Raw genomic sequence first — 23090 nt, forward strand, 5'->3', positions numbered from 1 at the left:
TTAACAATTAAAATAACCATTCAATCAAAAGTGATTAACAATTAATTGAAATAGAAAGAGAACAATGAAAACCTCGATTCTTATCAATGGAAAATATCAATGGACATGAAAATGAACTGTTGTTACTCATTTGTGAGGCTTCATCCTCAACCTTAATTGAAGGATTTAGCCTCTCATGACTACAAACATCATATAATTAATAAATGAATTCATGAAAACTAGAAACTTACGAAGGGAAACGAATTCAAGGCTACAAATGCAAAGAAAACGTCAAAAATACACTGAACAGCGCCCCTTGGGTGGCTTCCTTTTGTTCTACAATTACCCACCTAAATGAATAGGCAAATAACTGGATGTTTTACCTGCAAGTGCATGAGGTCAACATAATAGTATAGTGTGCAAATACGGGGTCATTCTCACGAGGACTGCTGAATCTTGTCTAAAATTGATTCCCAAAGTGAAATAAAACAAGAGATTGGATTTAAATTGATAATGATAAAAAGGTAGGGCTTTGATATCCACCACTAATTATATTTAGCTAATATATCAATATGCCAATGTTTTGATCATGTTATGAATATCTAATGTTTGTCAACCTAAGGGCATTGGTGTCTACTCCTTAAGCTATTGATTTCCCTAAGCAACGAATTAAGCATGGGTGTCAACTCTAATTCTTTTCTTTCTTAAAGGATTTAGCATGGGTGTCTACTAAGTTGTTCTGTAAGAAAGCATAAAACTGTGAAAATCGACAAACACATGAGGCCTAGGGCATGGGTGTCTACTCCCGGTTCCCCATGTTAATTAACCCAAGAACCTGGTGTGGATATCTTTTGGTACTTATGTTAAACCCAAGACTCGGTCATCCAAATTGATTTAACTAACTAGTTCATACTACATGCACATGTTGATCAGGCACACACATATGAGGAATTCATGAAACTAGGTATTAATCAAGTTAGACATCATAACAAGATCATCACAAAGGCGCCAATATTGAATATTAACAAAACATAATTAGGGCTTCAATCAAGCCCTACTAAATAAATTTGTTACACATAAAGTTGATGTTAAACATCTACATAAAATAAAAGCAAAAATAGGAAAAGAATAAACCCGAAACTTGAACTTGAAGAGCTCCGATTCTTCTCTTTACAAAAGCATGCCTATTCCAGAGGCTTAAGGGTCTATTTATAGGCTTTAGAAGTCCATGACAAACTAGTAAACCTAGGAATTTCGTAGTGTTTCAAAACCTATTACAATTGGGAGTTAGAAAACCCTAATATGGAAAGAATGACAATCTGGCCGCAAATTTGATGTGTCTCCTGCACACGGGTGCGATCGATCACAACCTGTGTGCGCTCGATCGCAGGTCTGCGATTGAGCCTCTTCTGTTGTGCGCTCGATCGCTGGTTGCCTGCTTCGTGCTGTGTCTTCTCTAGTACTCCGCTCGATCGCGGGTAACTTGTGATCGATCGTAGTGTCAGGGGCTCCCATTTTTCCCATCTTCTGTCTTTGAACCCAAATCTTCCAGATTTACTTCATTTTCTTCCAAAAGCCTACAAAAGTATGGAAAACACAAAAAGGAATTAAAATGACCTAATTAACTAAAACCAAAGGATTAAAACATGTAAGTTAAGGGCTGAAAATATGAATATTTTAGCACTTAACACTTCCCCCGGTTTTCCTAGAAAACTATGATATTTATAAGCTAATTTTAGGGTTTTAGCACTTCCAGGTCAGACGAATGCGCTCGATTGCACTCGTGCAAATATCAGTTGTTATGCGGTGTAGCGCATGGATGCTGCTTGCATGGGTGTTTGCGGGAGTGCGCTCGAGCACGCCCTTGATGTGCTCAAGCGCAGATGCGCTTGAGCACCCGCTCGATCCATTACCAGAATTCCACTTTTCCCGCTTCTTTGCAGTTTTCACATTAAGACCGCAATTTTCTCTCAACAACCTGCAAAACACTAAGACACCGAAACTAACAAATACATTATAAAATAATAAAGATAAAGGTTTAGCAAATGCAAATTAAGGGGTCCAAATAAGCAATATTTGGCACTCATCATTAGCCACCTCTATAAGTTGTCAGACTTAGTTGGAGTACCAACTAGATTTACATAGCCTTGATATATTGATCTTCATCCAAGCCATCCTATTGTATTCCTTGTGATATGACAAACTTTTACAAGTAATGAATGATTTAAAATAGCTCTAGAATCTCTATTCCAACTTAAAACTTCAAGGTCCATATTTCTTTTCTTGGTTTTCTAGTATCCTGGAACCCCTGAAATTCGATTACAAACATGATTAGTACCAAATCCGCACATAAAGAACTCAGTGGGATTCTTACTAATCATGTGTTTGTTAGAACTGGTGTCTAAAACTCCAATTGATTGGATGATGTTTTGATTATATTTGAATAAATATTAGTTATTCTTTTATTATCATTATTGAACAATGGGCATGTACAATTATATTCTTGCATCGTATATATGTGTGATTGTGTATTATCTAATTATATACATGTGAGATCCCTAATATGCATTGTATTTGAGCTATGATATGAGTAAGGGAATTATCACACAAAAGATCATACTCAAACATTCTTGCAACTTATAAAATTGTTGTTCGTAGTTGTAAATGGAACTGAGAACTCCATCTAGACTATAACATCTCAACCTCAACGATCTATCTTGATTAGAAACAGGTGGGCTTTAGGTTGATATGTTGGTGTAAGAGCAAGGTAGTAGTACCATGCACCAAACGGACCATGTGAGTCATCATTCTTTTATAACACTACCATAAATAATGATGTGTGTGCACGACGACTTACAACAATTACTCTAAATCTTGAGAAGTTCGTGAACTCAGGTGTGAAGTGTATGTTACGTTGAGGTATGAAGGAGTGTGTGAGGTATTTTTATGGTAAAAAATCTCAATACACTGGGTAATCACATGTAGCATTGTGGGAATACCCTCTTTAAGAAGGAATCCAAATCATTTGTCAAGGAACAAAGTGATAAGGAATATTCCCATTAAAATATACATATTTTAGCCCTTGAATTTACATATGTTAGGCTCTTAGTTTTGTTATTATTTGATGCTTTGTTTCCATTTTGTGTTTTCTGATGTTTTTAGGGTTTCTGAAGAAGAGCGAGTGTTTCCGACAAGTTTCAAACTTATAGGACAAATTGGGAAAAAGCTGAAAGCCATAGGATCGATCGTAGCCCAATTTAGGTTCAAGCGCACCTGTGCTCGAGCGCAAGACACCCAGGATCAAGCGCACTAGTGCTTGATCACATATAAAGCCAGGCGCGAGCACATGATGCGCTCGAGTGCCCAACACAATGGATCGATTGTAGGCTTGCAATCGAGTGCACACCTCCTACAATCGAGCTCACTCACACCGCCCAGATGCGCCAAGACTCGTTTTCCACATCTGAGTTGGATTTCACTATCCTAATTGAACTAGAAGTTAGACCTACGAGTCTAATAGGGTTTCTAGGCTTCTAAGGTTTTTCTAAGCCTATAAATAGACTTCTAAACCTCTAGGAAAAAGTGTGGAGAAGCAGACACAAGCTTTGGAAAAGAACTGAAGGCTAGATCAAGATGAGTTTTGTTTTTTCTTCTCTTACCCTTTTATTTTTGTTATGTAGTTAGTAGTTTAATTAGGGCTAGTTTAAAGCCCTCATCATATCTCTATAAGATTACAATATTGGCGCTTCTGCTACAATTATCTTTTGGATGTTTAACTTGATTAATTCCTGTTTGATCGAATTCTTCTTATGCATTTGTGTTGGATTCATGTTATTTTAGTCAATTTGGATGACCGAGTCCTGGGCTTAATAAAGTGACAAAAGAACATCATCACAAGTTCTTGGTTTAATAAACATGGGGAACCAGGAGTAGATACCATGCCCTAGGCTTCATGTGGTTGTCGATTTCCATAGATTTATGCTTTCATTTGGAAAGAAATGAATTAGAGTAGATACCGTGCCTAGTCCGTTGCTTAGGGAAATCAATAGTTTAAGGAGTAGATACCATGCCCTTAGGTTGGCAAACATTGAATATCTAGATACAATTAGAATATTAGCATATTGTTAATCTTCATGTGAGTGTGGTTAGCGGTGGATTTCAAAATCCTAATCCTTTTTAGTTTAGTTAATCTTTTATTTTATTTCTTTATTTTAATTCAATTAGTGAAAAATGTTTTAAAACTCTAGTTAAATAGGAAAATACATTCTAAGCATAATTTACCAATCCTTGTGGGAATGATCTCGTACTTGCCTACTATACTATCGTTTGATCTTGTGCATTTGTGAGTAAAACATACCAAATATTTGCCTATTAATTTAGGTGGGTATTTGCCACAACATACATGGCAATGGCCGAGGCTTCAAAGGAAGCCTTGTGGCTCACAGGGATAGTCAAGGAGCTGGGTATTCAGCAAGGTGGAGTTTTGTTGTATTATGACAGTTAGAGTGCTATTTAGTTGGCAAAGAACCAGGTGTATCATACGAGAACCAAGCACATTGATGTGAGGTTTCACATGATCAGGGAATTGGTTGCTATAAGTGACTTATTACTTGAGAAGCTTCACACTTCCGAGAATGCAGCGGACATGTTGACGAAGCTTGTTATCGCAGACAAGTTCAAGCATTGCTTGGACTTGACAAATGTCTCCAGGTGCTAGAAAGGAGAGGAGAGGAGGCGGCATCCCCAAACTTATCAATTCCAGGTGTAAATCCAATACTTGATTATCTTCAAAGATGTGAATACTCACCAAGGTGGAGAATATTGGAACAAGTGGCTCATGCTCTCTTGGGCAAAGAGAGTAATATTGAAACTATTGGTCAATTGGGTGTAATTAGTTTATATGGGTCTGGCGACAAATATGTTGTGGGGGGTATTTTGGGGTTTTCAAAAATACTTACAATTAGGAGTTTCCTATAAATATGTTATGTTGTAACCCTAAATTATTCAATAGTAAAATATAGTCGCACTCTCTTGTAGACGTAGGCACATTGCCGAACCACGTAAATTCTATATTATTCATCATTGTTGTGCATGGTAACAACAATCACATTAATGAACAGCCGTGTTTTGCAATCTCTAGTCTCAATATAACATAGCTCCTTCGGGAGATTAATATCTTAAACCAGTCAAGTGTTTCACCGTCAATTAGATTTAACCTGATTGTTGGATTAACTCCACTTAGTGTCATAATTACCAAATCAAAACAATTCTTCTCTATCCTTTTGAAAGTCTGTTCATAATCCATGAGGTAAAGTGACACCCTCCGTAGGGTGCAGGGCCCATGGCGAAGGCGAGGTGTCCTCAATTTCATCGTGTATATCAGATTTATGATGAAGACTGCTAGATTCATATTTGAATCTTCCACTTGATATTTAAAAACATATGGGTTTTTTCAATAGTTGCAATTTCCTTACAACGTAAAACTTGTCACTTTTGATTCAAAAGAAACAACTTTTCCTAATTAAATTAGGAACCTTAACCATATTCATATTTTCTTATGTTTAATAGACCAAATTTCAACTTCTAAAATGTCATTGATAATTTGTCCACTAAGAGCTTGGTAGTCTTTCATACCAACTCCATCAAGAAAATTCACCTTGGATCATAGTCAGACAGGCAACATTTAATCCATGAATCAAATTCATGATTGGTATGTCAAATTGCCTTAATCATGTGCCAAACACAATTAATATTTATGTGGTATTTTCATTCTTAAACCATGGTACCACCCTTTGTATGATTTTTCAATCATCATCACAACAACCCACAAGCAATCAAATGATTTTAATTAAATAAAAAACATTTATTGCTAACCAAAGAATTCATAAGAAACTTTGTATAATTTCATACTCTTTAGGCATAAACTTGAAACTTAATTTCAAGAATAGCTAAACTTTGTGAAATTAATCTTGTAAAACATTTCTTTTGTGTTCCCAATACGTTGTATCATGTATACAACATATTCCATAATCAAAATTTTATAAATCTTTGATTATCACACAAAACAGATTTTTACAAAACTAAACTGTTGCAGGATTTTTGGAATTCTAAATCTGTCGACGAATGTTCAACGGATTATAACTCTTTCGATATAACTCGAAATGTAAATTTGTTTAGACTATTATGTTAACCACAATTTTTACGTGTGAAAACAAGTGCCCATTATTTTTAGGACTTGTCTATAGCATTAGATCTAAAATCGTAATTCTCACAGGCCTAGTCTCCAAAAATTCAAAATTTCAGGCTCGTCGAGGAATATTAAAATGGCCATATCTCTTTCAATAAAGAAAAAAGAAACGCGATTCTGTTATGACCAAAACAGCGACCATGATTTTTATTTGCATAAACAAATCTTAAAAAAAAAATTATGACCTACCCATAAACATCAGTTCAAATTCGTAATCCCTACAGGCTTTGCAGAAAAACTACAACTTTGTCCTGAATGCCAAATTCAATTGAAAATAGCAAACGAATTCAAAACGACTTGAAATTTTTTATTTTAGATCCTAACATGTTATAGAACATGTTCCAGGTCTTAAACAAATTTTTCAGTCTTTGGAAGTCCTCGGAAAAATTTCGCATTTAGCAAATAAAAAACTGAAAAACAATTTTCAATATACTACATTCTTCACCACGCTTTCAATAAAGCTCGCTCTCATACCAATTGTTGGGAATAGGATTGCAAATTAGATATTTGCACAGCGGAAGGAATCGAATTCCTATGCCAAGATCCTTTACAAAGAACATGTGAAGAACAATTTCTATTTAAGATTAAATTTCAAGAACGAATAATATTTGGATATCAACGGCCACTCTTGGCTTTGGGAAAAATATTTTTTCTCCTTAAGAACATGTTCTTTCTTGTTCAAGAACACGAAGAACAATTTCTTATTTTTTCAAGAATGCGACATATTTCAAGGATATAGAAAGACCTTTAGATCTTCTCACCAATGACTGATAATAACCAAGAGAGTGTGGATTCTTACTTGGCTCTTCAAATCTTAAACTTTTGTTCTTTGTGAGTTAACACAAAGAACTAAGAGTTTTTGAGAATTAACTATCAAGAGAACTTGAATTAATTGAGTGATTTGAGAGCCTAGCCTCTTCTCTTTTTATAGGCTAAGCAGGGAGACAGAGTTGCATATTTAAGCAATATGGGACAAGGAGCAAAAGAACACTTCAAGGAGCACTAGGAGACATCATGGATGGCTAGGCTTTGCCCTAGCCTCCATGTTGTTGCCTCCAGTGAATATTCATTGGCCTTATGTGTTCCGATTATGCTCATTGGGCCTCTAAGTTTTATCCCAAGCCCAGTTATACCAAATCTCTCTAGCCCATGTTTTAAAAAAATAAAACACTTAGCCCAATAAATAAGAAAGGGAAAAATAACATAAGCTTGGTGAGGGACCTAAAGGGAAAAAAATTATTGGCTTAAATATGTTTGTAACCATGTCTCGCTGACATTTATTACCCAACAATATTTTAATCACAATGAATTCCACTAAATAATTGTGACTTCACTCTAATAAATATTTTTGATTTAATCAATTAATCCCTTTGACTTTACTTAATGTTGACTTATGATTCCTCCGTGAAATATTCCGTAGCAGAATTAAGGCTAAGGATACTACCACTTAATTCTCTACCTCTCTATCCTTGAGTCACCGATTTTATGTTATTCTCATATATGTGAAAAACACATGTATATATTTTGTATGCCAACCAAAATGCTTCAGCCGAAGATTCTGAGAATAATATCCATAAAATCTAAAACAATAAGAAATTTCTTATCTCTTTGCTCTTTGACAAAGGATTTCGATTCCTTCTTGAAGTCGGTGTTCCCACAATTTTAGATGTGATTACCCATCGTACTGAGCACTATTGACCGATGATAGGTCTCATGACCCTTAGATACATCTAAGTAATCAACACTTAACATCTGAGTTCACGAACTTCTTAGGATTTATAATCAAAGTCTAACTAGTCTTTAAGGAGTTTATTCTATTTCCTTAGTATACAGTATCTTTATGAAAAGAGAACTCCTTGGTCCATTAAGTGCCTTAGGATCTCAGCACACTACACATCAATCCCGAAGTCACCGCTTTGATTGATCAAGGTCAATCACCAAGATTTGATGTGTAATAGTCTTACTCAAAATTGAAAGCCCAGTTTCATTTGCCGACTGCAAACTTTATACACTTAAGCATACAATGATTATAAACTAAGACCTTCTGTGATAACCATGTTAATAGCCATATTCAATGTAATCCTAAGACCATTCACATGTATAACAAATATGATGAACTTAGTAATAAGCATGTAAAAGACATTTTATATGCTATATGCTCAAATCATTTTAATCAGTGAATATAACATATATATTCATTACAAACATTTAAATGTCAACACAGATATAAAATCATTGGTATTCAGGACACAATCCCAACAGCCCTCACCAATAGAGTCGTTAAGTTTGTCTAGCTCCAGTCTTTGTTCAAGGAGCTTGGTGTCTTTTTGCCACACAACTACACAATCCTATTCTATGGTTAGATAATATTAGTGTCATGTATTTGTCTTCAAATCTTGTATTTCATGCGCGTACTAAGCACATTGAGAATTGTTGTACTGTTACAAAGAATTTTTTATTTGGTGGTCATTAAAATTGCTTCAAATGTTTTCCCCTTTGATATTAATTATTATTATTATTATTTTATGAGTTTTAATGAAGAAGAACAAAACTCTACTTTAATTTGTTTCATGGTTTTGACCGTTGGGTCACTAAACTTATTTTACAAACCGATTATCATTAAAGGTTTTCTTACAAGCCACATATTGATTTATGTTATATATGACCGTTGGTCATTAAATATTTTCATGACAGTTTTGTTTCTTCTAATTCATGACAGTTACAAGATCTTGTATATTCATGCGACAATTTATTAGCATGAATCAATAGCCACCAAAGAGCACTGTAAAATATATTCATATATATTTTTCCTGATTTTGATTATTTAGATATATATACATTATAGCCGCATAGAATAAGGGGCAATGTCTACCTATTGTCTTCTTTTCTTGTATTTTCTCTATTTTTTTTTTTCATCAAGAAGATCGAAGGGTTGTTCTACTAGTCTTCGTTATTGGAAGTGCGTCCTTAACAAAGTTAAACGCTATAGTCTAATCCTGGGACGTTGCGTGTCAAAGGATCCAGTCGCACCGAGTTATACACTCCGGGAAGCACGAATCAACCTCTAAGGACAACACTCTTGCATGATTCTATAGAATTGTGAGATCTTTCCATACTTTACTTTTCATCTCTTGTGATGTATTTATTTTTATTGTTAATTTTCATAATGGTATTATTTTATATCAATGAGAATTTGTGCACCATCCAAAATTATTTCTAGCAATCTTAAAGGTTGATTATGATGATTGCACAAATATTTTGATTAGAGCATAATAATAGAATTTAAACTTATGAGAAGTCAAATACTATAAGAGTTTGTAATATGCAATTCGCATATGAGAAAGATGAAATCAAATATTGAGTGGAAAGATTTTGTGGTGCAAAAATCTGATAATTGATTCATTTATCAAAAGAAGAGTTTAATTTCATGTGTAGGTATTGAAAGTGAAAACATCTTGATTGAAAGAGTTTTCATTTATTTGAACTCAAATTTGTTGATTGTCAAATAAATTTTATTTTTTATTTATTTATTTTTTATTGTTGGGTTATGAATCTTGAAACAAAAAGAGTTAAGCTTTTTATGGATTTTAGAACTTAGCAATTTCTAAGATTCTTGTAGGAAAGCAAATGATAGGAAAAAGAGATGTGGTGTGTGTATTGAGTCGATCGGTTCTCACGACACCTAGTCAGTGTGTAGTGGGGACAATCTATTTTGGAGGGTCTTGAGTAAAATCGTTGGCTCCGCTATGAGTTCTTAAATTATGATTCATAGGTCTTGATTTTTTTTTTTTTCAAGACATGATATACGATTTCATTTATTAAAAGAAAAAAAAAATCAAGTGATGAAGGTACTACTTGATTGAATTGAAATTTATATTACATGAATATTGTAATTTGATAAGTGATGAACCTCTGTTGGTTACTCTATTTCAAAATTGAAATAGCATCTAGCATTTTTATTAGCAATGGCATGCTAGATTAGCATAAATACTTTAAAAGTATTTGGTAATTCTTCATAAATATCATTCAGCTTTCAAATTTCTCTGACATGATGGTTCAGAATAAAATATATGTGATTATTGATGTTCTTATTGAGGTTCATTTGGTATTTGAGAAATTTATCATGTCACAAGAATGATACCAATGACATATTTATGACAGTGAGTCAATAATAGTTGAACTTAATACTTTGCATATTTATTGAGATTTTAGTTGATAAGATTTTCTTTTAATAAATTGATAGAGCTTGTAATATGCAACTTCTATTTGCAAGAATCATGTTTAAAAATCACAAGTGGTGATTACTATTTTTTTAAACAACTTTAGAAAACTGTCAATTGATAGAAAAGAAATAAGAGAAAATGACATATCACTCTTAGAGAAAAATGAGCTCATAGAAGTCATTTCTTAAAGCATTTGTGTGCTATTATTGAAAATTTATTTTCTTTGAACTATTTGATTTATTCCATTAATATTTAGCATGATAGATTTATATATGTAAATCTTGGCTACATCAAGAGAATGAAGAGAAATTAGAATACTGAAATAAATTATGAATGCTATGATTGTCAATTTTAAGGCTATCTACCAAAGTGTGGGGGGAAGCAATTATTTATTTATTTTTGTTGTCACATTCATAAGCATTGTTTAGAATACCTCGAAGTGTGGGAATATTAGGCAAATGTTATATTACCCGAGCCTAAAAGGAGGAAACTTGGTTTTAAAACTTATGATTGCATTTTATTGGTTTTGCATGTAATAGTTCATGCTATAGATACCTTATTATCAAGGGTGATGTTTTAGATTACAATACTATTATTGAATCTAAAAATGTTATTTTCCTTAAGCATGTGTTTCCTTTGAAAAATAAGGAAAAATTATTTCATGAATTTTCTGTTGCTTCTAATAAATTGTTGATGGTGTGTAAGAATTGAGAAGAAGCAAGCGAGCTAGAACGGAAGGAATCTCGGTAATGATTTTATTGCTTATATTATTGATGATGGTCTAATATGTTATGGTGAAGCAATTAAATCTATTTGATGCATTTTTTGGTTAGAAGCTATAAATAATGATTTGGAATAAATTATGTCTAACCATTATTGGGAACTTGTTGAGTTACCTCCTAAGACCAAATCAATTGGTTATAAATAGGTGTTTAAGAAGAAGCTTAAACCAGATGATACAATAGATAAGTACATGGTAGACTTGGTAGCTAAAAGCTACAAGTAAATGCAAAATGTTGATTATTTGATACTTTTTTTTGGTTACTAAAATTGCATCTATTAGAATGCTATTTGCCATTGCTTATATTTATAAACTTGTTGTATATCAAACAGATGTCAAAGTTATTTTTCTAAATGATGAAGAGATTTATATGGAGCAGCCCGATGGACTAGTAATCCCCGGTCAAGAACATAAAGTGTGCAAACTAGTGAAATCTTTGTAAGGATTAAAGCAAGCTCATAAACAATGGCATTTGACAAGGTGATATTGTCTAATTTATATTTGATTAATGGTGCAAGTAAATGCATAGCAAGTTTTACAATAATGAATGTGTCATTATTTGTTTATATATATATTGGCAACTAGCTTATTTTATTTTTGTTTAGCTAGCATTGATGTTATGCATGATACTAAAATATTTCTTGCATCTAATTTTGATATGTAAGACATAGGTAAAGTTAATGTCATGTTGGACATTAAAGTTATTAGAAATAATGATTGCATTATTTTATCTCATACATATTATGTTGAAAATAGCTTAAAAGATTTGAGCACTTTTACTATCCAGTTATGTCTACACCATATGATTCAAAAATACACTTGGTTAAGAATCATGGTGATAGTGTTTTTGCAAGAAAAATATGCATAAATCATTGGAAGCTTGATGTTTTGACAAACTATATATGCCTTGGTATTGCATATATTGTTAGTAAATTGAGCAGATATACTCATAATTATGGTATTGAGTCATTGTGATGCTATTTCTAAATTGTTGAGATTCTTAAAGGGCAAAATTAATTTTGGTTTGTCATATTGTGATTATCCTGCTATATTAAAAGGATATTGTGATACTAATTGCATTTTGATTCAGAGGAGCAAAGCCTACTAATGGCTATTATGTGTTTACTCTGGCTGGAGGAGCTATCGCTTGAATGTCCTCAAAGCAAACCTGCATAGCAAGGTTTACTATGGAGTTAGTGTTAGTTGCTTTGGAGAAGGCAGGAACTGAAGATAAATGGCCGATGAGCCTATTGATAAATTAATTTGCTTTTATATGCTAATTCAATTCCACCTGTGCTTTCATTGTGATTGACAGGCTGCCATAGCTTGAGCAAAGAGCAAAGAATTTATAATGACAAAGTGCACGGTATTGTGAGGCAGCTTATTGAGACCGGTATATGTCCATGGCCTTTGTGAGGTCATAAAAGAATTCTGCAGATTCTTTAACCATGCCACTAGCAAGAAGGCTAGTGAGAGGAGCATCGAGGGGGATATGATTGATACCCAAATTATGACACTATAATTGATACCCAACCTCTGTGATTGGAGATCCCATGAATGAGGTTTAATGGGAAACGAAGTCACATGTGATCACTGTATGGTACTGCCAATTTATGTTTATTAACTATCTTGTTGAGAAGATTAGTTATGAGTCCATCCCTATGGTGTATGACAGTGCAAGATGCAGAGTGATTAAGGATGAACTTAAAGCTCTTAATGGATCCATAGTCCCTACTTGTTGGGATGGGGTGTTCCCTGCACACACTCTTGATTGATACCACCTATATGAGTGTGGAGGTGTTATCTCCTATGAGACTTGGGTAGGTCTCTAGAGTGCTCATGAAAGCCATTTTATGGTGTAACAACAAAAGATGCAGAGTGAGTAAGGATGAGTTTAAAAACTCTTAATGGGTCCATAGTCCCTACTTGTTGGGATTGGATGTTCTCTGCACACATTCTTAATGGACGCCTATGTGAGTGTGGGGGTGGTGCAACTTCCTATGAAACTTTGGCAAGTCTCTAGAGCACTTATGAAACCCAGAGGCACATGGCCTGTATAAGGTGTCAACCCGCTATAAAACAACCCAATTTTCTTGATTTAATTTTATTTGATTTTTTTTTTTGGAGAAAGTTATGTGGGTGATATGTTTGGTCAACTTGTGAATTTGGTTAAAAGAATTTAACTCTACCACTATTCATTAAGTTCCTACTTATTTATCCTAGATGCGGTTAAAACTTTCGGGTACCACATCGATGCATGCTTTTAATCTCCATTTTTTTAGTGTTTGTAACATGTGGGGGATTGTTGTACTATTACAAACAATTTTTTATTTGGTGGCCATTAAAATTGCTTCAAACGTTTTCCCCTTTGATATTAATTTTTTTTTTCTTTTTATTTTTTTATTTTTTTATTTTATGAGTTTTAATGAAGAAGAACAAAACTCTACTTTAATTTGTTTCATGGTTTTGACCGTTGGGTCATTAAACTTATTTTACAAACCGATTATCATTAAAGGTTTTCTTACAAGCCACATATTGATTTATGTTATATATGACCGTTGGTCATTAAATATTTTCATGACAGTTTTGTTTCTTCTAATTCATGATAGTTACAAGATCTTGTATATTCATGCGACAATTTAATAACATGAATCAATAGCCACCAAAGAGCATTGTAAAAATATATTCATATATATTTTCCCTGATTTTGATTATTTAGATATATATACATTATAGCAGCATAGAATAAGGGGCAATGTCTACCTATTGTCTTCTATACTTTGCATTTTCTCTATTTTATTTTTATTTTTTTTTTCATCAAGAAGATCAAAGGGTTGTTCTCCTAGTCTTCTTTATTGGAAGTACGTCCTTAACGAAGTTAGACGCTATAGTCTAATCCTGAGACATTGCGTGTCAAAGGATCCGATCATACCGAGTTATACACTCCGAGAGGCACGAATCAACCTTTAAGGACAACGCTCTTGCGTGATTATATAGCATTGTGAGATCTTTTTATACTTTACTTTTCATCTCTTGTAATGTATTTATTTTTATTGTTAATTTTCATAATGGTATTATTTTATATCAATGAGAATTTGTGGACCATCCAAAATTATTTCTAACAAGAATGATTTTGACTTTGCCCAAGATAAAGTTACATCTCAAAGCTTGGATATTTGATATCTCTCAACCAAGGACCAAGTTCCTAATATTTTTACAAAACTATTGGTTTCTTATCATTTCTATCGTCTTCACTCCAAACTTAACGTTCATTCTTTACTGTTACGTTTGAGGGAGCCTGTTAAGGAGATGAATATGGATCATCCGTTGTCACAACAAGCCAAGACTGCAGAAATGAAAGATACAGAAGTTGTCGTTAGTTTCAAACCATGTTTTCAATTTGTAACACTTTCTGTTTTGTGTAAGATTGATAAAGTTGTATATAAACCACATCAATCGACTTTAACAACAACAAATATCTTTTTAACGAGTAAAGACATTTGATACATAGAACACTTTTACCAGAATCCAGCAATATTCTGGAAAATATATATATATATATATATATATATATATATATATATATATATATATCAAAAAAACATTAGAGGAATGGAATATTTAACCGTCCAAAGTGGAGCCTTGTTGAGAAATCATTTCTCAATTCCAAATAATGAAGTTCTCCATGAAGAATACAACGATTTCCTATGATTCCAATTCAATTTTCCCACTCAGTTTCATGGTCCATACTCCTTTGGGAAAGTGGGAACCCCTAGTTGCCACTTTATCAATTTTTATTCCAACATGAGGACGAATGAACCGGGTCCATATGTTTGCCACCTAATCTCCTTCCATGTAAATAATTTCTAAATTTTATTTATTTTTTCCACCATATGGAGAACAAAAGTGTACCTTGTACCATACATTGTCACCATGAAAATTATATTTTAATCATTATAATTGCTTGGGTGGAAAGGATTTCTTTGGTGGAAAGGATGGAAACGTTGCTGACTTATGATTGTCAAGTCATTTTGATACTACGCCAATCTTGCCATAATTAAGATTTCATTTATGATTTTTAGAAGTGCATTCACTTTACTATTAAAATATTATTTTTTTATAAAATTCAAGTTCTTTATCTACCATCACATTTTAGGCATAAAATCCTAACACATTCTCCAATTAAAAGGAAATAGAAGAAAGACAAGAGAGGAGAGAAAAATATTTTATGTTAAAATAATAGTTATGGAAGCTAAAGTGCTACCTAATGCATTTGGTAGCACCTGATAGCACTAAAGTGTTAGAAGAAAAAAAAAAAAAATTAAAATTGCTAATAAGGTACATTACAATGTCACTTTTCTCCAAAAATTATTTGCCTCCATCATAATTGGTATAAAAACCTTTACAACAAATATTTTTCTAGGATACAATAGAGCCTAGATATATTTTGTAGTTTAGTTGTGGTAAGCACTAACGAAACTAAATCCGAACACCCTTAGATTTTCTATTATAGCAAGACTCAAATTTTAACTACATAAGGTGTTTGAGAGAAAATAGAAGAAGAGATAATTTTTTCTATTTCTGAAAACTGAACTATAGAAGACTATTTAATCTGTTAAAATAGCAGTTTATTACTGTTGAATTAGCAGTTTATGACTATTGGCAGATTGTTGTTAGAATAGCAGTTAGCAGGAGTGGAACTATAGTATTTAGTTTGGGGGGCAAAATTAAAAAAAAAAAAAAAAAAATAGTTCTTGTGGGGGCAAAAGTTAATTTTTAAAGATATATTTAAAAAAATAAAAAATAAAAAAAATTTGGGAGCCACCCTATGGCTTGGGGGGGCTAGGCCCCCCATGCCAAGCTAAGCTGCCAAGGGGTGATTCTGCCCCTGGCAGTTAGTGACAGTTGGAGTAACAGTTAATTGTAAACAGATATAAATAATTGCTATTTTTAACCCAATAAATAGTCTACTACAATTTAGTTTTCAAACACAAAAAAATCTCTCTTTTTCTATTTTCTATCAAACACCTTCTGAAATCAAGCTTTATATTGAACAAGCTCCATAAACACGTCAAAAGTGACTGAGTAACCTTGCATCCGGATTAGAAACTATAGACAATGGCAAGCCATGATTCGTGAACTCGGTAGACCTTCCAAAAATACAATTGAGCCATATTTAATCGGATGTAAGCTTACAAAAATGAAATGAACCATCTTAAGAAATTGATCAACCACAACAAAGATGGAATAATTATCTCGTTGAGTCTGTGGTAATCCCAACACAAAGTCCATGCTTACGTTGATCTACAGTCCCTCCGAAATAAGAAGTGGCATGTACAACGTTCCATTAGTAGCAGTTTCCTTCGAAACTTGGCAAACCCGACAATCACGCACGAATTTCTCTACCTCCTTCCTCATGTGTGGCCATTAAAATTGATTTGACATTAATTTGAACGTCTTGTCATGCCCCATGTGACCATTTTGCAACTCTTGAATAAGGCACCGGATTCCCTCTTTGGTTTTAATGAACTGAGGGGTATTATATTTTAACCCTATCATTAAAAAAAGGGAGAAGAAAAAAGAGAGAGCCATCATTTTTCCTATTCCGAACTATCTGGAGTAGCATGTTTATTAATTGGTTTTGGGGGAATGGGAATATAATGCCGTAGTTTACATGAAAAAGGAAATCCTAGTTGAGCAATTGGGAAGTTAATTAGAGGATTTGGCACTGACCCACTTGCCCTAAGTGCCTTGGTTTAAAGTTTTCATGTCCTGTTTGCAATCGGTGGATAGCTTCTTTTGCATGGAGAAATCAAGACCCTTATAATTGCTTGTCTCTTCATGCCTTCGTTGATTCCCACAACAATCAATCAAAGACTGACAAAGCTGTTAGTGTGGCAGACAAAATTAAGGTTTCCCCACAACAAGCAATTAGTGACATTAAATTAAATTAATTAGTGGAGAGTCCAAAGCATTAGTAGCTTGAATGTGAGCCAGTGCTGATGCCCACTCGTTTATCACTTTCTCAATTTGTTAACTAGTAGTGGGGTCATTTGTTGTTTTATTTAACGTACGTTTGATGATTAAGACTAGGATTTTGTAGTGTTCTGTTCAAGCTAAATCGAAATTGTCAACAAAACAATTTATTCCCCCTTGATTCCATTAAGAGGAAAGAGTCCAAATTTATTATATTTGAATAGTTTTCTAATGTGTAGATGCTTCTCGTGGAAGAGCAGAAAGAAAGAAAGATCCTTATTTTCTTCTCTCAATTTATTCGACAATGCTTTCGAGTATGTTTCTTGTTGACATTTTATGGCTTCGATAATGACATGATGAGTTACTATTTTGTTTGTACCGTTGGCTTTACCTTCGCAGCATTTGAAGCTCAATTTTTAATGTCTATATAGGGTGTGGTCGGTTTTGTAATCTTATACTATCTTTAGTTTTAAGTATGTATCATTCACCATAGAGTAGTGATTCAATGAATCCAGAAAATTTTTGAAGTGACTAGATATATTCATACTAGAACATGGGTTCAAATTTCGCAATAGAAATCTTTATGTTTGATTAATGTAAATCATCTTTGGTTCACGTTGATGCACTGATGAGTTGGGTCAGGCTATCACTCAGATGGACTTGAAGAAGCCAATTTTTTGTGGCTCTCAGCATGTAGGAGCAACTCTAGTCACGCCCCACTAAAATAATTAGAGTTGATCTCTCCCGCCGCCTGCCCTTTTAATAAGAACCAAAAAAGCATATATCATTCTAGCATAATAGAATATATGAAAAAACTATGCGAGGTGATAACATCTCCTCAAACAACTAATTGATTATTTACAAATACAATGAACATTGAACAGGTGACTGAACTTTAGGCATTAGCTCATCCAGTTCTAGGAATTCTAAGGCTGCAGTAGTTTCATGAGCTTTAGATATTTATTCAAATATATAATTAATTTATATGTTTTTTTTTTAAAAAAAAAATTATACGAGTGGTGTAATGCAAGTGATATTTAAAATCCTTAAGATTTTTAGATAAAGTAGTTTCAAATACTAACATAAGCAACATGTTAGGTTTTAGGTTGGCCGTATTCAATGATATTTCTTGTATGTTTATGTGTTTAAAACTTTGTTGAGTCTTGGGGAGTTGATTCTAAGGATTTTAGGGCTTCTTGAAGTGTTTCCTGTTTTCTCGTGAGAAGTACCGTCAGAACGAGACATATAGTGGGAGTAAAAATGGTCTCCCTGTTTTCTCATCAGGAACGGCGTCAGAACGAGGATGTGACGGGAGCAGAAGTTAGACTCTCTGGTTTCTTGTCAGGAATTGCTTCAAGACGAGGATGTGACAGGAGCAAAAGTCGGACTCCATGGTCCTTCGTCAAGAACCCCGTTAGAACGGGACAAGTAACGGGAGTAAAGTTGAACTCCCTGGTTTCTCGTCAGGAAACTTGTCAGAACGGGACAAGTGACGAGAGAAAAATTGAAGTCTCTGTTTTATCGTCAGGAACCCCTTCAGCACAAGACATGTAACGAGACGAAAGTTGGACTCCCTGGTTTCTCGTCAGCTAGTGCGTTAAGATGGGGCATGTGATGAAGATATGACATTTGTTCTTCCCGTCATAACGGAACTGCTTTCTCATTAAGACGTGGAATTCTCAGATCTACGAGTTTGTTCTTTCCGTCATAATGAGAAAGAGTCCCGTTTGGACATGACAAAGAAAGTGGGTCTCCTATAAATAGTCTTCCTATCACTATTCACTCTTTAGACTTTTGATATTATTTTCTCTATGCACTCTACGAGTGTTGTGACTTCAGAGTGGTTGTTATTGGCGTGTTGCCTTGCTCTTTCAACTACACAAAGATTGCTACTATAGATGCTTGAAGAAAGAAGTCTACTGAAGGGTCGGTCAGGAGATGCACTACTTGAAGATGGTCACGATGGAGACAAGTTAGGAAACTTGTTGTTCTTACTAAGTGCAGAGGTTCTCAAGGTTGTGAGTATTGATGTGCAAATTATCTACCTAATTTAATAGGTAAATAATTGTACGTTTTACCTACAAGTGCACAAGGTCAACATGGTAGTATCGGGTGCAAGTACAGGATCATTCCCACGAGGATTGCTGAATTTTCGTTTAAAAGTAAATTCTTTAAGCAAAAGTAAAATAAAGATTGATTGTTGAAGTGATGATAATAAAAGGTAGGGCTTTGATATCCACCACTAATTATATTAAGCTAATATATCAATATGCCAATGCTTTGATCAAGTTATGCATATTTAATGTTTGTCAACCTAAGGGCATGGTGTATACTCCTTAAGCTATAGATTTCCCTAAGCAACAAGTTAGGCATGGTGTATACTCTAACTCTTTTCTTCCCTAAAGGATTTAGCATGGTATATACTAAGTTGTTCTTTAGAAAAGCATATGTTCTATGGAAATCGACAAACATACGAGGCCTAGGGCATGGTATATACTCCCGGTTCCCAATGTTGATTAACCCAAGAATCCGGCGTGGATATCTCTTGTTACTTATGTTAAACCCAGGACTCGGTCATCCAAATTGATTTAACTAACTAATCCATACCACATACATATATTGATCAGGCACACACATATGAGGAATTCATGCAAGCAGGTATTAATCAAGTTAAATAGCACAACAAGATCATCACAATGGCGCCAATATTATTAACAAAACATAACTAGGGCTTCAACCCAGCCCTACTAAATAAATTAGCTACACATAGAGTTGATGTTAAACATCTTCATAAAAGAAAAGAATAGAAAAGAATAAACCCGAGACTTGAACTTGAGAGCTCCTATTCTTCATCCTTCCCTCCAGCCTGTCTATTCTAAAGGCTTAGGAGTCTATTTATAGGCTTCAAAAGTCCTTGGAAAAGTAATAAACCCTAGGAATTTCGTAGGGTTTCAATCCTATTTCAATTGGGAGTTGGAAAACCCTAATATGGAAATAGGGACATCTTAGCCGCCACCTTGGGTTGTCTCCTGCGCACGGGTGCTATCGATCGCAACCCGTGTGCGCTCGATCGCAGGTCTGCGATCGATCCTTCTTCTGGCATGCGCTCAATCTCTCCTGGCCTGCTTTGTGCTATGTCCTCTCGGGTACTGCACTCGATCGCAGTGTCAGGGAGTTCCGATTTTTCCCATCTTCTCTCTTTGAGCCCAAATCACCCAGGTTTACTTCATTTTCTTCCAAAAGCCTATAAAAACATGAAAAACACAAAAAGGAATTAAAATGGCCTAATTAAGTAAAACCAAAGGAATAAAACATGCAAGTTAAGGGCTGAAAATATGAATATTTTAAGCACTTATCACACCCCCAAACTTACATATTGCTAGTCCCTTAGCAATACAAAACTAAAACAAGAATGGAAAAACAGAAAACAAGAGATAAATCCATCTTTCGTGGGATGTACGATTGCATTTAGCATATGCAACAAGCCTTTTAAACCACTAGGAATTCCCTAGTGGACGAGTGAAGTCTCGTGAGGGTTTTCCAGAAATGTTACCCACAAACATTATGCAAGAGTTCATGTTATTTCCAAAAGTTAAAGTATCACTTCAAGATTATGATTTTCATTCATCAGCAAGTTTAAAAAAATTGAACCCCATCTTCACAATGACTTGGAATCTCAAAGTGCAATTACTTACAAAGGACATGCTAAAACATCACAAGTTCGAAAATTGTGTACAGTGAACTAGTACAAAATTATGAGGCTTCCAAATCTTTCCAATATGCAATGTCTCCTTATCTCAGAATTCATTGAAGTTCCTATTAGAATGACACACTGGCATTTTTCTTTTTCTTTCTTTTGTCTTTGGTTAGGTTGTGCAGTGTTGGTTCCCTTAAGCTTTCTAATTGACCCATGTAGCGAGTGTTAGGTCAATGACTCCTAAACCAGATGGCTTTAGGGCATTAGGTGTAGAGACACCCCTAAGGACCTAATAACTCGAGTCAAAAAGGCTACAAAACTAGCTAACCATGACATTGATGAAATCCAAATTTTTCACCTTTTGACGTGAACATTCAATGCTTTGAGGCAAGAGGTCCAGTTACTCAATGAAAAGCCATCAATGATCATTTATTTTACACTTTTTTTTTTTTTTTTTTCAAATATGCCATAGTGTCATCTAATAAGTCATCCAATTTCATTCAAGATGCAGAAACACACATTTCAGAACTCATGTCATACCTCACAAATTATGTGCTAATGTGCTTGAGTGCTCAGATCAAACATGTGATTTTTCAACTGTCCTCAACAAGTAACCAAACTAACAAATTCACTCATCAAATCATGTGTTCAAAATTTTAAGCTCACTGATGAATTCAAACCACAATTCTTTTAGATCAACTTAATATTTTTAGAGCAAACATGGCATGCATAAACTATATTTTTTTATTTTTTTTATTTTTTTAACAAACAGCACACAGAACAAACAATTAACATGAAATTGGGACAAAGTGTGTGTGAATATGTGTGCCCATACCCCCAAACTTGAATGACACATTGTCCCCAATGTGTCTAAGTAAAGGAAAGAATGTACCCAGGAGATGGTCGACATAGGCTTGGAAAGCATGGCTTATAGCATACCCCCAAACTTGAATTGAAGCACTCTTGTCCCTGCAAAATAATAAAACACACAAACAAGTAAAATGGAACAAAACAAACACGAAATAAAAATTGAACAAAACAAAATAAACAATAACTACGGAATGCTGCCAGGTGCGCTCGATCGCACATGCTGTGCGTTCGATCGCACTAACAGAGTGCGGTAGGCTCACATATGGAGACCTGCGCTCGATCGCATGTGTGGTGCGATCGTTCGCAGTAACAGAATGGAAGAGAAACAACATAACACAAAAAAAATACTAACACAACAAAATAGAAATCAAACAAAATAAAATAAAGCAAACTTAAAATAAAAGGATATGCTATGGGGTGCCTCCCATGAGTGCTAAGTTTTACGTCTTCAGCCAGACGATGGTCCCCTCTCAGTGTTGCCCAGAAGTAGATGCTCCATTGTGGACGGATTGGATTGTCAAATCTTCATCTCTTGGTATTAACTTGACTTCAAGGTATGGCTTAACTCTGTGTCCATTGACTTTATATGACTGGTCGGTCTGAGGGTCGTGAACTTTCAAGGCTCCATGAGGGAATACTTGTGTAACAATGCAGGGCCCAGACCACCTTGACTTAAGCTTTCCAGGGAAGAGTTTCAATCTTGAATTATAGATTAAAACCTTCTGTCCTACTTGAAACTCCTTCCTGACTAGTTGTTTGTCATGATATGCTTTGGTTCTGTCCTTTTAAAGCTTGGCATTCTCATATGCATCACGCCTTAGTTCCTCCAGTTCATTGAGTTGGAGCTTCCTCTTGTCACCAGCTTGCTTCATACTAAAGTTAAACTTCTTGATGGCCCAATACGCTTTGTGTTCCAATTCCACTGGTAGATGACATGCTTTCCCAAAAACTAAATGATATGGAGACATACCGATAGGTGTCTTGTAAGTAGTCCTATAAGCCCATAGTGCATCATTTAAGCGTAGTGACCAATCCTTCCTGTTGGGGTTCACTGTCCTTTCAAGGATGCCTTTGATTTCTCTGTTGCTGATCTCCACTTGGCCACTGGTTTGGAGATGATATGGAGTGCCAACCTTATGAGTGATGCCATACTTCTTCATCAAAGAGGCGAAGGCAGAATTATTGAAATGTCTCCCTCCGTGACTAATTATTGTTCTTGGTGTCCCAAATCTAGTGAAGATGTTGTCCTGCAAAAACTTCACCACCACTTTGTGATCATTAGTTTTTGAAGGGACAGCCTCGACCCATTTGGACACA

At 34.6% G+C, this 23090-nt stretch overlaps 1 pseudogene; it reads left to right on the forward strand.

Annotated features, from left to right (window-relative positions):
- LOC132190896 (uncharacterized) overlaps positions 1-18760 on the forward strand; it is a 25071-nt pseudogene extending 6311 nt beyond the window's left edge.
- The last annotated feature ends 4330 nt before the right edge of the window (positions 18761-23090 follow it).

This window comes from Corylus avellana, chromosome ca8 (genome assembly GCF_901000735.1).
Source record: "Corylus avellana chromosome ca8, CavTom2PMs-1.0".
NCBI classification, from domain to species: Eukaryota; Viridiplantae; Streptophyta; class Magnoliopsida; order Fagales; family Betulaceae; genus Corylus; species Corylus avellana.